Below are 14,074 nucleotides of genomic sequence, written 5' to 3' on the forward strand. Positions count from 1 at the left end.
GCCTATTCTTTGCAGACTCTTCTCTGTCCTCATACACCTGACAACACTGAGATTACCGAACAAATATTCTTCACACAAGGGGTCAACTATTGCACTGTCATTATTCAGTGGCCACTTTCCTATTGGTAACGGTTGAAGAGACTCTTTAGCTATGGTAAGCTGCTCTTCTGGGAGGACAATCCAAAATCAAACCATTGTTTTCTAGTCTTGGGTAGCGCAATAGTCTCTGTGCCATGGTCTTCCACTGTCTTGGGGTAGAGTTCTCTCGCTTGAGGGTACACTTGGGCACAGTATTCTATCTTATTTCTCTTCTTTTTGTTTTGTTAAGGTTTTCATAGTTTATATAGGAAATATTTATTCTAATGTTGTTACTTTTCTTAAAATATTTTTTTCCTTGTTTCCTTTCCTCACTAGGCTATTTTTCCTGTTGGAACCCTTGGGCATATAGCATCCTGCTTTTCCAACTAGGGTTGTAGCTTAGCAAATAATAATAATAATAATAATAATAATAATAATAGGCTCCCCAAACTCCCCACCCAACCCTAGCAAAGAGGGTGAGGTTGCAGACACTACAAGAAACTATCGAGCTTGAGAGGATCTCGAACCTCAGGCCAGTAGATCGCCAGACAGGGACGTTTCCAATAGGCTACCACAACCTATCTCTTTCTGTTGTAATGACTATGTAACTATATCAGTTACCCAGAGCTCTTTCTATGTTCCTGTAGGTTTCCCTTATGTTTATGGAATTTATTCTCAGAAGCTCTGCGTGTGTCCTTCAATGTTGCTTGTTCCTTAAGGTGCTTTGGTAAGCAAACTGCAGTGCAGTTCCAGAAGCTTAAGGTGAGATAAAAAGAAGCGTTTGATTACAAAAAAAAAAAAAAAAAAAAAAAAATCTCCCCATCTGTGCCATTACAAAATCGTGGGTCCAATGTAGCAGTCTGAAATGGCGAAGGAATGTATGAATGAGGGACCAACAATTCTATATTTGTGTCAAGGTGAGTAGGTGACTAACTGTATCTATATATTAGCTAAGCATTTTGGTCAATTTGTGGATTCATGTACTGTAACTCCATCTTGTTAGCATTACTGAAATTTTAAAAAAATGGCCTACTGGAATATTACTAACTAATGAGAATAAAGGTCAAATTACAGCAGTGGCCAGAATTGCCATTAAATACTTCTCTCATTCAATTATAACTCATGTTCCACTTTCTTTTATTTTTCGGGTCGATTGTTGAGGGACATTTGCCGATCGTCTTTTATTATTTCTACTGTAATATAAACATATCTTTGCTCAGTCCACTTTAACCAAGACTTATCCAATAACATGGGTTGCTAATAGCCTACATACTAACACGACCTATCCAAACGTTACCTTACCTATCTTCAAATTCGGAATAATACACAATAATTTACTTTACCCATTAGCCTTGCACACCATAACACGGATTACTAATGCTTCATAATTGAACTTATCATAACTAGCCTAAACAAGGGGCACTAACCACCTAACCTAATTTTACTGACCGGGGTTGACCCAACATAATTGACCAGGTAGACTGAGGTGAGGATGGGTGATCTGGATGAATTTTGACAGCTTACCAGAATAATTACCTTTAGTTTGTTTAAGTCATTTACTTATGATGTTGACTCATCTGTCAGATGTACATAGCACAAGATGAGCTTATCACCTTAAACATCCAGTTCTTGAAATGTTTCACGACTCTCATTTCATTTTCTGAGAGCGCGACCACAAAAAAGGTCGTTAAATATTTATTTATCACTCATTAAAAATATATCATTTAAGAAATTAATTCACATTAAAGAAAAACACGGAGTTTGATACCGATGATCAATAATTTTTCCTCTCTCATTTAAGTAAGTTCCTTGGGTCAGCCCAGAGTAGAGATATGAAAATAATGATAACAGTAATAGACATTTATTCTTTACTTAAGAAATTCAAACATAATCTCTCTACCTTTGAATGCGGACTTTTGCTTGACCTAATGCCCAACTCATTTAGCTGGCATTACACCTTCAAATGTTACTCATGCCAACTCTTTACTGACTGATTGATTACAATTGTATTACATGGGGGCAATGGTCTTACGGTCGACTAGAGTTAATACAGTTCTTCTCTCTCTCTCTCTCTCTCTCTCTCTCTCTCTCTCTCTCTCTCTCTCTCTCTCTCTCTCTCTGTGCGTGAATGTATAATTGGACACATGAGTTCCTGGCACATCACACCCAGAGGGCGAGGACTCTGTTACACCATTACTGAGCGGAGAGTTCCTGTGCGTAGACCCGCTGACCACTGATGCCATCTCCTTACAGTTATCTATTGAGTTACTCACCGCGCAGAAAGTGTGTGACAGGATACACCCCTCAGAGCTTGGTGTGCCAGGAATTCTTGTGTCCATCTGTATTACCCTGCTTACGTTTGTTACCCTGCTTACCTTTGCTATAGACCCAGGTATCTTTATCCAACTCTGAATCTGGGGGCACCTCGTTTTTAAACACTTCCGCTTTTAGAATGGGGATAGACTAGGATGTAGAGGACCACTTAGCTCAATGCGTTCCTTAGGTTCATTACCCTACAATAACAAGATTCTAGTTCAGTCATTATGTAGGCCTATTGTACGAAGAAAGAGGATTGCCCAATTTCCCTCAAACGATGGTGGGTAAGTTTATTCATTGTTCAATTTCCCGCACGTTGGCTTAGTTATTTGCCCAATTCATTGTCTTATTATTCATCCCTTGATTTATTAGTCACGTCATCCGTTTTATATTTTTGTCCAACAATAATCAAATTAATATAATTTTACATGCATTGTATAGTAATATTGGGTGGTGAATGGCTATTGGTGCCTGACTATTTATCCCGTATTCATCAATCCAATCCAATCCGTTATGCAGCAATTTCGTAATGGATATTCATAATCGTTTCCTTAATCTTCATCCAGATGGATGATGTAGCTTGAAATACCACATTGAGTCCTAATAACTGCCCTAGTCTAAAGTACGGTATGCGGTGTTTACATTCCCTCAAAAAAAAAAAAAAAAAATACAACTACACTAAATTGACTTCCGGCTGGAAATTGATAATTTATAAAATGTCCTACAGAGATTCTTCATTCAATTATACGCGGTACGTGTGCGTCGTTTTTTATTTTATTTTTCTATTTAGGAATTATTTTCATACAGTCAGTCTTCGCTAGGCCTATAGTAATATACGCAGCTTTTATGCCGTGTAGCGTAATTAGGTGGAAGAGTATTTCTTCAGGACATTTCATTTTTGCAACAATGATAAAGATGATATAACCGAATGATTCAAATTGTCACCCATTCCCTTTTATAAATATATATATATATATATATATATATATATATATATATATATATATATATATATATATATATATATATATTCTCGCTGTAACTCAAATGTTTTAATATTATGTTCTAATAATGCTTACATAATATTACGTGAGGTGCACTGGCGGCACAGCCCGGCCCATTAGGACTTGTGGATGAGCGTTGTCAAAAGTTTAAAAGAAGTTAAATATAAAATAATTAAAAGCTTCAAATATCCATTTTGTTGTGAAGGCAGTTAATTAAGTTGCGCTAACATATAATTATCTAACTTCATTATACGATGGATATTTAAAACTCATCGATTTTATAAGTATATTTTATTATATAGTACTTTTGTCACCACTGGTTTCCATGTTGGGAAAGAGCGCCACAAGTTCAACTCGCGCAGTGTACTCTGGGCATTACTGGTTGATAATTACAGTCCCTTCAGCTCCTAGCTACACCTACTTTTTTGCCTATTACCTCTATATTTCTTCCATTTCGCTGTCCAACTCCTTTAACATTTGGCTTATCGTGCAACTGAATATTTTTTTTTTCTATAGTTGCTCCTTATTGGTGCTGAATGAGAATGGCCAACTCGGCCATAGCTCTATTTAGAACGTCCCTGCCTGGGGTTCTGCTGGACGGGAGATCGAGTCCCGCTCAAACTGGATAGACTCTTGTAGTGTCTGCAACTTCTCCATCATTGTAAGCGTAGGATGCTGAGCAAGTTTTGGGGGAGCCAATGCAGTAGGTTTACTTGTCGATTCAACAGCAGGCATTGCCTGGCCTCCCTGGTTCTAGCGTATCAGGAGAGGGGGCTTGGGCGTTGATCATACAGATATATGGTCAGTCTCTAGGGTATTGTCAGTGTCCCTTGTCTCCGTTATTCAAGAGAGGCCTTTAAACCTCAACCTAAATGGTTCACAACGAGGTCTGTAGATCGAACAAAAAAACATGAGTTATCGGAAAACATGCTACGCAAGACGGCAGTACTGTTGTAATCTCCACCATTATCTTAGATTACGATTATGTTCTTATCAGCCATGACTTTTTGATAATGTTAATTCAATGCGATTGTTCTGTCTAAACATATCGATGTGTTATCGCATTGTTTCGTCCGAAAACACCACACCCCCCTACCTACCTCCATCTCCCTAATACACTTACTATATTTTTACCTATTCCAAGTGTCCCTTTTCAAATATGGACCAACTACAGATCAAAAGAGTTTTTTTGTTTTTTAATGAAAAAAGCTAGCGGGAAAGTCAAAGCGACTGTGAAATATAGCTCAAATTAAAGGTGATATTTAGCGCTACTCGCCGCCTGTCGGAAGGTAGGTGTAAATTGAGTTACCAATACAGACAGACCAGAGCTGTCATAAGTCAATCGCAGGGCGATGGTAAATAGACGAAATATTCTGGCAACAATCACGATTCCCAAATCATTTCCGAATGTCGCCACGGGCAACAGGGAGAGAGAAAGAGAGGGAGTGAGTGTTTGACGGTGGTTGGCTATACTGTGACACATTAGGATTTACTCAGCGATTTCCATCTTAGTTTTACCATAGTTAGCGATGCATGTGACGGTAAGTAGACATTAAAATGTGTATGTGGTCAGTACGTAAAGGAAATAAATTGTTTTTACTTTCCAACCGTCGCTCACATCAAATTACATTCTTTTAATGGACTTCGAAAGCACAGGTCCATCCACTCTATTAGGGATGATTCACACCTTAAAGCGAGAATTGGAAACAAAAGTGAATCGCTGTTTCTTATGCAAAGTGCAACGTTCTCTATTTCATTTAACGATTAAATTTAGAAGAGAAACAACGAATGTGGCAGCTGCTGTAATAGAAATGATTTGAAAAGAACGATAAAAATAGTCGCGGTGAAACAACAGCGTCTTCTCGCATTCAGCGTTGGTCAACAGATGGCACTGTGATATAGTCCATGCCTGTTGTTCGGGTGTTTTACGGGTGAACTCTAGCTAGCTAGAGGGAATGTGCGAGGCATTTTGAGCCTCTAAAACGAACTGTGGTTTGTATTTACTGATAAAGTTTGTGCCAAAAGACGTTTGCTAAGTAGCGAGCCTTATCAAATAAGTGGCGTGCTGCATATAATTTGGTAAAGTGACTTTAGTTTCACCTTTCTTTGGCCGTCGGTGTCAAGTGCAGTGTGATCGCAACTTGCCGTGGAAATTAATGTGCTGATAACGGTGTCGAAATAGAGAAATGTGACTGGTATTCCACAGTGTTTTGCGGATTTTTTTTTTTGCAGAGTTTTGCCCAAAAGGAACTATAGATGATCCTGTTAACTATCCCTATAGTGAAAGCAAATTCTAAAGAAACTTTAGGCCTAATGCGTCAGTGAGTGTTTTTTTTAATTATCAGATTTTATTGTGATATAATTTGGCGAACAGGAAAAATCAAATCAGGCAGAGAGAGAGAGAGAGAGAGAGAGAGAGAGAGAGAGAGAGAGAGAGAGAGATTAGCTTTCATGTGTATTCTAATGCGGAAAATTAATATTAGGGATTTCCGATTATAAATTTAATTTGTATTTGGAATTAATTTCTGATCATTGGTTACTCTCTCTCTCTCTCTCTCTCTCTCTCTCTCTCTCTCTCTCTCTCTCTCTCTCTCTCTCTCTCTCTCTCTCTCTCTTGCGTAGTGCCATAATCAACAAAGCTGTGCTTGTCAGGGCCTCCCATGCTAGGTAAGTCTGCGGTGAGCGATCAGACAAGTCTCCCACCATCATCAATCTGGAGTTGCTGGTAATTAGCGAAACCCCAGACGTAAACAAGTACATGTCTGAGACCTTTGTCCTGCAGAGGACTAGAAACGGCTGCATTCATTGTTGTTATATATATATATATATATATATATATATATATATATATATATATATATATATATATATATATATATATATATATATATATATATATACATATATATATATATATATATATATATATATATGTGTGTGTGTATATATATATGTATATATATATACATACATACATACATATATATATATATATATATATATGCAAAATTTATCATATATAGGATATATGTATGTATGTATGTCTCTCTCTCTCTCTCTCTCTCTCTCTCTCTCTCTCTCTCTCTCTCTCTCTCTCTCTCTCTATATATATATATACAGTATATATATATATATATATATATATAGACAGATAGATAGATAGATAGATAGATAGATAAGCAAACTAACTTTGATTCCACATGCAATCTTTACAATCTTGGCCACTTGCATAGACTTTTCATCCGGGATACCTTGAAAGCGAGGTATCCAGATAAGGCCGCTCGAAGCGAACGATGTTTAATCCAGTCCCCCCTCCGACACACGTCCTGTAGTCATAGATATGAAATGCAGTTCGATATGCATTTGTGATCATATGGTCACATCGGCTCGATCGGAGTTGAACACCGTTCCAAGAGCATTTCGTATGCGTGTTTGCTGTACAGTTATATGTATGCCTGTTATCAGAGAGACTGGTTAATATGTTTTATTTTAATGGCTTATTACTTCTCTTGCAGTTTATTTATTTCCATATTTCCTTTCCTCGCTGGGCTATTTTTTCCCTGTTGGAGCTCTCGGGCCTGTATTATTATTATTATTATTATTATTATTATTATTATTATTATTATTATTATTATTATTACTAGATGCTAAGCTACAACCCTAGTTGGAAAAGCAGGATGCTATAAGCCCAAGGGCCCAACAGGGAAAATAGCCCCGTGAGAAAAGGAAACAAGGAAAAATAAAATATTTTAAGAACAGTTAAAAACATTGAAATAAATATTTCCTACATAAACTGTTTTTCCATCTAGGCTTGTAATAATAATAATAATAATAATAATAATAATAATAATAATAATAATAATAGATATATAGTTTGCTTTTTTCGCTGGTGGAAATTGATTAAATACACAGTAGAATCATATTGGTAGAGAAGGGAGGGCGTATACCATCTTGCACAGAGGACGGTCTAACTACTTTTATTCAAAAGAAAGGTGTTACATACCAGGCCATAGGATCCGTTGCGAGCGTTATCGATTTAAAAGAGGCAACGAGAAACGAATGTGATGGAATATTCGAATTAAAAGAAAATTAAAAGCGAACATATCAATCACAATTTGAAAATGCAGAGGGAGTTCTGGAATGGTCAGATCTGCGCTGGCTGTACAGTATACATAAGTTATTTTGGGGGTATTTTAGGCTATTCTGAAACGGGATAGTTCTAGGTATGACTTTCTAGGTAATTTTGAATTATAATTTTAATTTTCACCTGGAATATTTCGGGTATAACCCCCCCCCCTCTCTCTCTCTCTCTCTCTCTCTCTCTCTCTCTCTCTCTCTCCTCTCTCTCTCTCTCTCTCTCTCTCTCTCCAAGAATGATATAGCTGTATCTTTAAGACAGACTCTCTCTCTCTCTCTCTCTCTCTCTCTCTCTCTCTCTCAAGAATGATATAGCTGTATCTTTAAGACAGACTCTCTCTCTCTCTCTCTCTCTCTCTCTCTCTCTCTCTCTCTCTCTCTCTCTCTCTTTCCAAGAATGATATAGCTGTATCTTTAAGACAGATTCTCTCTCTCTCTCTCTCTCTCTCTCTCTCTCTCTCTCTCTCTCTCTCTCTCCAAGAATGATATAGCTGTATCTTTAAGACAGACTCTCTCTCTCTCTCTCTCTCTCTCTCTCTCTCTCTCTCTCTCTCTCTCTCTCTTTCCAAGAATGATATAGCTGTATCTTTAAGACAGACTCTCTCTCTCTCTCTCTCTCTCTCTCTCTCTCTCTCTCTCTCTCTCTCTCTCTCCAAGAATGATATCGCATTATCTGTAAGATACTCAAGACAGGTAGTTGTATTCCAACGATAACAATTTGATTTAACCATAATGATAATAATCGTGGCTGTAACAGTGACTTGGAATTGGAATCAACTGGAATTTGTATTACTCCGCCTTCAGTATTGGGTAATACAAGGTTTGATTCCCAAAACTAGTGAGGATTATGCTAGACAAGGACATTGTCATTATCATTGTTCAAAGTAATAACATTCACATAATATAAGTGATATTATTGTCATCATTATGATCATTACTGAAACTGGCCTCCAATTTACACAATAAAAGCTCAATTAATATTATTATTATTAGTGTACGCGAGCAGTCAAAAATTAAAGCTAAATGTTTATATATGCACACACGCACACACAAATTCATCTCTTCCCACCCCTCCCCCTCTCCTAGATATAACACCGGGATATGACTACTCCTCTCCACCCTACTCAAAGGACGGGGAGATACTGAGTAGTTATACGTCTGTCAATGCCGCTGAGCGTTACCGATATATATATATATATATATATATATATATATATATATATATATATATTATACATATATATATATATATCATCCATAATTAGTCCATTGCATGACAAAGGCCTCAGACATGTACTTCCATTTCCGTCTGTTTATGGTTTTTTCCTAGCCCAGTCTATACCCGCAAATTTTCTTAGCGTGTCAATTCATCGTCTTCTCTTACTCTCCCTGCTTTTTTCGCATTCTTTAGGGACCCATATATATATATATATATATATATATATATATATATATATATATATATATATACACGCACACACACACACACACATATATATATATATAAATGTATATATATATATATATATATATATATATATATATATATATATATATATATATATATATCCAGACGTTTGCTCTTTATTAGTTTATATAGGAGATATTATTTTTAATCATTAAATGACGACAACACACTTCCATATTGAAAAAAAAAAAAACACACATACACACAAAAGAAGCCATTAAACAACCAATGAACACATTAGGGATTAGAATTCTCGTAATGTACATAAGAATAAAATTTCAATTGATTAAAAAGCCAAAGAACATTTGAAGCAATGTAGCCATTAGTACGGTAAGGGCAGACTCCGGTGAACTCATGTTTAAGCTCTCAGAGTTAATGGATACCGGAGTGTACAGTACAATATGTCTGTCTGCTTTAAAAAGAAAGGTGACTTCAGTGTATCTTTGCATGGGGGATTACGAGGCATATTAAGGGATTGTGTTTTATCTGTTTGTTTTGCAGCTGATATCCCCGGCAGATAAATATGCATATATGTAATTGAATTGTTGATAATTTTGGATAATGCTGATACTTTTAGTAATGATGGTGCATAATGATAACTAATTTGATGATAATTTTAGATGTTGATGATCTTATTAATAAGAATAATACTGAGGATATCTGTGCCATTACTTGAACTTCATTAAGATATAGGTAAAAGTTCATAGATATACATTACTATTATAATAATGTTATAGGGGCTTTACCCGGTTCCCTTAAGCTCAGAGGGTTCATTCGATTAAGTATGTATTAAATCGATTGTTAAAAGCTTATATATATATATATATATATATATATATATATATATATATATATATATATATATAGTCTATGTATAATATAATCCATGTATATACATATATATACTTTATATATATATATATATATATATATATATATATATATATATATATATATAAACAAATATTTATATATATACACACACACACTATATATATATATATATATATATATATATATATATATATATATATGTAATTATGTGCTATTGTGTGTGTATATATATATATATATATATATATATATATATATATATATATAATATATATATATATATATACATAAAAAGATAGATACATGCACATAGCCGTGTGTTACAGCACTTAGCTGACATTTGGAATATCATGGATTACTCATGGAAACTCTCCCATCATTCCACCCAGCGTGAATAGGCTGCGGGTTCTGCGTGGTACTAGCGCCAACCTCATGCTTGAAGACATATACAAGATACTTTTGTTTTTGTTAAATTATTTTATTTTTTAAGATATCGACAAAGATCTCATTAATTAATTATGGATTAATCTAACATTAAATAAGCCTTTTTTGGCATACTTACAGTAGACACAATCCGGAGTAAATGATCTATCATTAGTATTATCTGTAACACAAGATTCCCTTTGATCTACGGAGTGGCGGAAGTTAGCGATGCAAATACTTGATGATATCTCCTGTCTCTCCTTATTTATTATTGTGTTATATCACTTGTTCATTACGTGTTAACTGTCGTTATTTTTATTCTGATGAAAATTTAAGAATAATTTAATATTCATGCATCAAATACCATAGGATGGTTGTGGCTTCATTGCATCATATGTGGAGCATTGTAAACATAACGGTCTTCGTAGCATCCAATCGACCCCTAAGAACACCGATTTTTAGCATTTTACTTTAACTCCGTTTCCGCTTGCTATTTTCCACATTACTGGCCAACATATTCTAACTTTCACATGATTCCTTGAGTTACACCTAGGTGATAACTACTCTCCCACTCCCAGTCTCCCACGCTGAGCCATATGTCAAAGATCCACGAATCCAACTCCCTCACTAAACAGTAGACTCATGGATAAAAAGTAAGATTAAACACGATTTCAAATAATAATCAAAACTAATTTGTAAAAGTTACAGTGATTTAAGTTAACTCAAAGGTATGGTAAACAAACAAATGCACCTATAATGGTAATCTAATAATTAATGCGTGGCTGAAATCAGTTTTCGTGAGAACATACTCTTAATTGTATAAGGATGAGATCACCAAGGAAGTCCTATAATTCAGTCTCTCTCTTGGATATATGAATTTTGTTAGTCAATAGTTTGCTTTGAAGTTTCTAGAGCTTTCAACATTATTATTATTATTATTATTATTATTATTATTATTATTATTATTATTATTATTATCTTGTGGATAATATATTCATTAACTTCGCCAACTTTGTTGCGGCGACGGTTATGTTTTGATAGGCGTATGTTTGTAGGTCTGTTTGTGATTCGTATAATTCAAAAACTATTTTACTGAATCATGAAATTTGGTGGGATGATTGGCCACAATTCAAGGATAATTTTATTAGATTTTGGGAGTGATTGGGGCAAAGGTCAAGGTCATGAAAATGGATAAATGTCGTTTTTATTTGATTTTCATGAAGCTGGTGCCAAAATGTGCATAATTCAATTGCATATCTTGTGATATACAACATGATGTAGTGATGGCATTACCCTTGTTTATGTATTTATTTGTTTGTATGGCTGACTGTGTGTTTGTTATTCGCTTAACTCATAAACCGAATCTCATGAAATTTGGTGAGATAATTGGTCATGATCAAAAGACAATTCATTTAGATTTTAGGAGTGATTGGGTCAAAAGTCAAGGCCAAGGTCACTTAAAGGTTAAAAACGTCATTATGTCATTTCCTGACCAATTTTGATCTCATTTGCATGAAAATAGTGCCAAAATGTGCACGATACAATTGCCCATCTTGCGATATATGTGTTTTAGGATCAAAATACCCACAACATCATCGTTTTCATGATGAAAAATTGGCGGTGGCGAAGGTGTATATGCGTTCTACAGAGTGCCTGTTCTAATTATTATTATTGTCTATTAGAAAAGCATAATTAATAGAGTTATTATTGTCATCATCATCATCAACAAATATTGAGAGAGTGTCGCTTGTAGAATCATTGTTATCAATATTTTATCTTCATCATTATTATTAAAAGGAGTTATTAAATAGGTAAAGGTCAACCACAAAAAAAGTCCTTTCGTGCTCGAAGTGGCTGGAAAAATGAAGAGAAATTAAAAAAAAAATCCATAAAATTAATAGAATAAACATCTGGAAATAAACAAAGGAAAGATGAATTCTACTAAATCCAGAAGGGAGCAGTTGTCCGTTGAATTTTGAAAGATTATATTTCGAAAAAAATAATATGGCAAGGGAAGCACAGTGTTGTCTTTTAGTTGCCGACATTTCATGTGGGCTCTGACTTCTTGTGACCCATTTCTATCTTGAACAGTGGTTAGAGGTCTCTTATAATGTTTTGAAGCATTAATTTCGTTCAGCTCAATTAATTTCCAACACGGATAAATGTAGTCAGTAAGTCAGTGCTGTCAGTACACCTCACACTCTGCAGTGTATGTAATACTGAAGGATCACTACAGCTCCCCTTTGGCCTTCAACCTTCTAATTGACTTCATGCCCGCTCCTCCGTAAGGGCCTAGTGCCGTCAGTCCCCCTCTCACGGTACGCTGTAGGTATTGCTTGTAGGATCTTTGCAACGTTCCCTCAGCCCTCAGGTGCACTTGCTTGATATCCTTTTACTTTTCCTCTGTTCTTGCATCATTTATTCTATCTTGCCGTCTAGCCTCTTTTACGGCAGTGTAACAATGGTTTGAACCCGAATGGCCTCACAGGTCCCAGCACTATGCTACATAGCTCAAATCCTTTTGAATCCGTACTCGCTTACAACCTCTCTCCACTTTTACTTTTGTAATACAACTACTGGGTTTAACCCCCATTACCTTGGTGCAGAATAGTCTCCCTGGCCACAGCTCCTGGCCATATGACCTAAGTTCTATAAATCAAGAGAAAATGTACTTTTTTCCTATCAGTTAATCAATGAGGGACAACCACGTAAAACTCTATCTCCGTAAATGTCACAGATATAGTGATTCCAGCTTCAAAATGCCTGGAAGATATGACTGATATTTCTAAAAAGGGGATATTTATAATGAACTGTTCTTGAAGGGGAACTGTTGTTACGACTGTTAATGTTACCATTGATTTTGTTATCACTGAGAATGTTAAAATTTATTTTGTTACCTATCATTGATTTCGTTGCCGGTAATAATGTTGGCATTGATTTTGTTACCATTGTTTTTTTTTATTACTGATTTTGTTACCATTGATTTTATCATAATGGATTTTGTTTTCAAATTTTTGTTACCAATGATTTAGTTATCATTGTTTTGTTACCATTGATTTTATTTTCATTGATCTTGTTATCATTGATTTTTTTATCATTGATTCTATTATCATCGACTTTGTCATCATTATTTTGTTACCAGTGATTTTATTATAATGGATTTTGTTTTCAATGTTTTGTTACCAATGAATTAGTTATTGTTGTTTTTTACCATTGATTTTGTTATCATTGATTTTGTCACCATTCATTTTGTTATCATTGATCCTGTTATCATTGATTTTGTTATCATTGATTTTTTTTATCATTGATTCTATTATCATTGATTTTGTCATCATTGTTTTGTTACCATTGATTTCATTATAGTGGATTTTGTTTCCAATGTTTTGTTACTAATGATTTAGTTATCATTGTTTTGTTACCATTGTATTTGTTATCATTGATTTTGTCACCATTGATTTGGTTATCATTGATGTTTTTATCATTAATTTTGTCATCATTGTTTTGTTACCATTGATTTTGTTATCATTGACTTTGTTATCATTGATTCTATTATCAATGATTTTGTTATTATTGTTTTGTTACCATTGATTTTATTATAATGGATTTTGTTTTCAATGTTTTGTTACCAATGATTTAGTTATCGTTGTTTTGATACCGCTGATTTTGTTATCATTGATTTTGTCACCATTAATTTTGTTATCATTGATTTTTTCTTATCATTGATTGTTATCATTGTTTTGTTACCATTGATTTTGTTATCATTGATTTTTTTTATCATTAATTCTGATATCATTTATTTTGTTATCTCTGATTT

At 34.7% G+C, this 14,074-nt stretch overlaps 1 protein-coding gene across 5 annotated transcripts in view; it reads left to right on the plus strand.

Annotated features, from left to right (window-relative positions):
* Positions 1 to 4,547: 4,547 nt before the first annotated feature.
* The window catches only part of LOC137624552 (uncharacterized), a 29,560-nt gene continuing 20,033 nt past the window's right edge, over positions 4,548 to 14,074 (plus strand). The window contains exons 1-2 of one of the 5 annotated variants that reach the window (XM_068355446.1): positions 4,737 to 4,939; positions 5,631 to 5,719. The gene's annotated coding sequence lies outside the window, so the exon portion shown is untranslated. Of the gene's footprint in view, positions 4,688 to 4,736; positions 4,940 to 4,980; positions 5,391 to 5,630; positions 5,720 to 6,031; positions 6,066 to 14,074 lie in introns of those variants that run through there. The other 4 variants (XM_068355450.1, XM_068355445.1, XM_068355447.1 and 1 more) reach the window with 4 other exon arrangements.

The sequence above is a fragment of the Palaemon carinicauda genome, chromosome 31, assembly GCF_036898095.1.
Source record: "Palaemon carinicauda isolate YSFRI2023 chromosome 31, ASM3689809v2, whole genome shotgun sequence".
In the NCBI taxonomy this organism is placed as follows: Eukaryota; Metazoa; Arthropoda; class Malacostraca; order Decapoda; family Palaemonidae; genus Palaemon; species Palaemon carinicauda.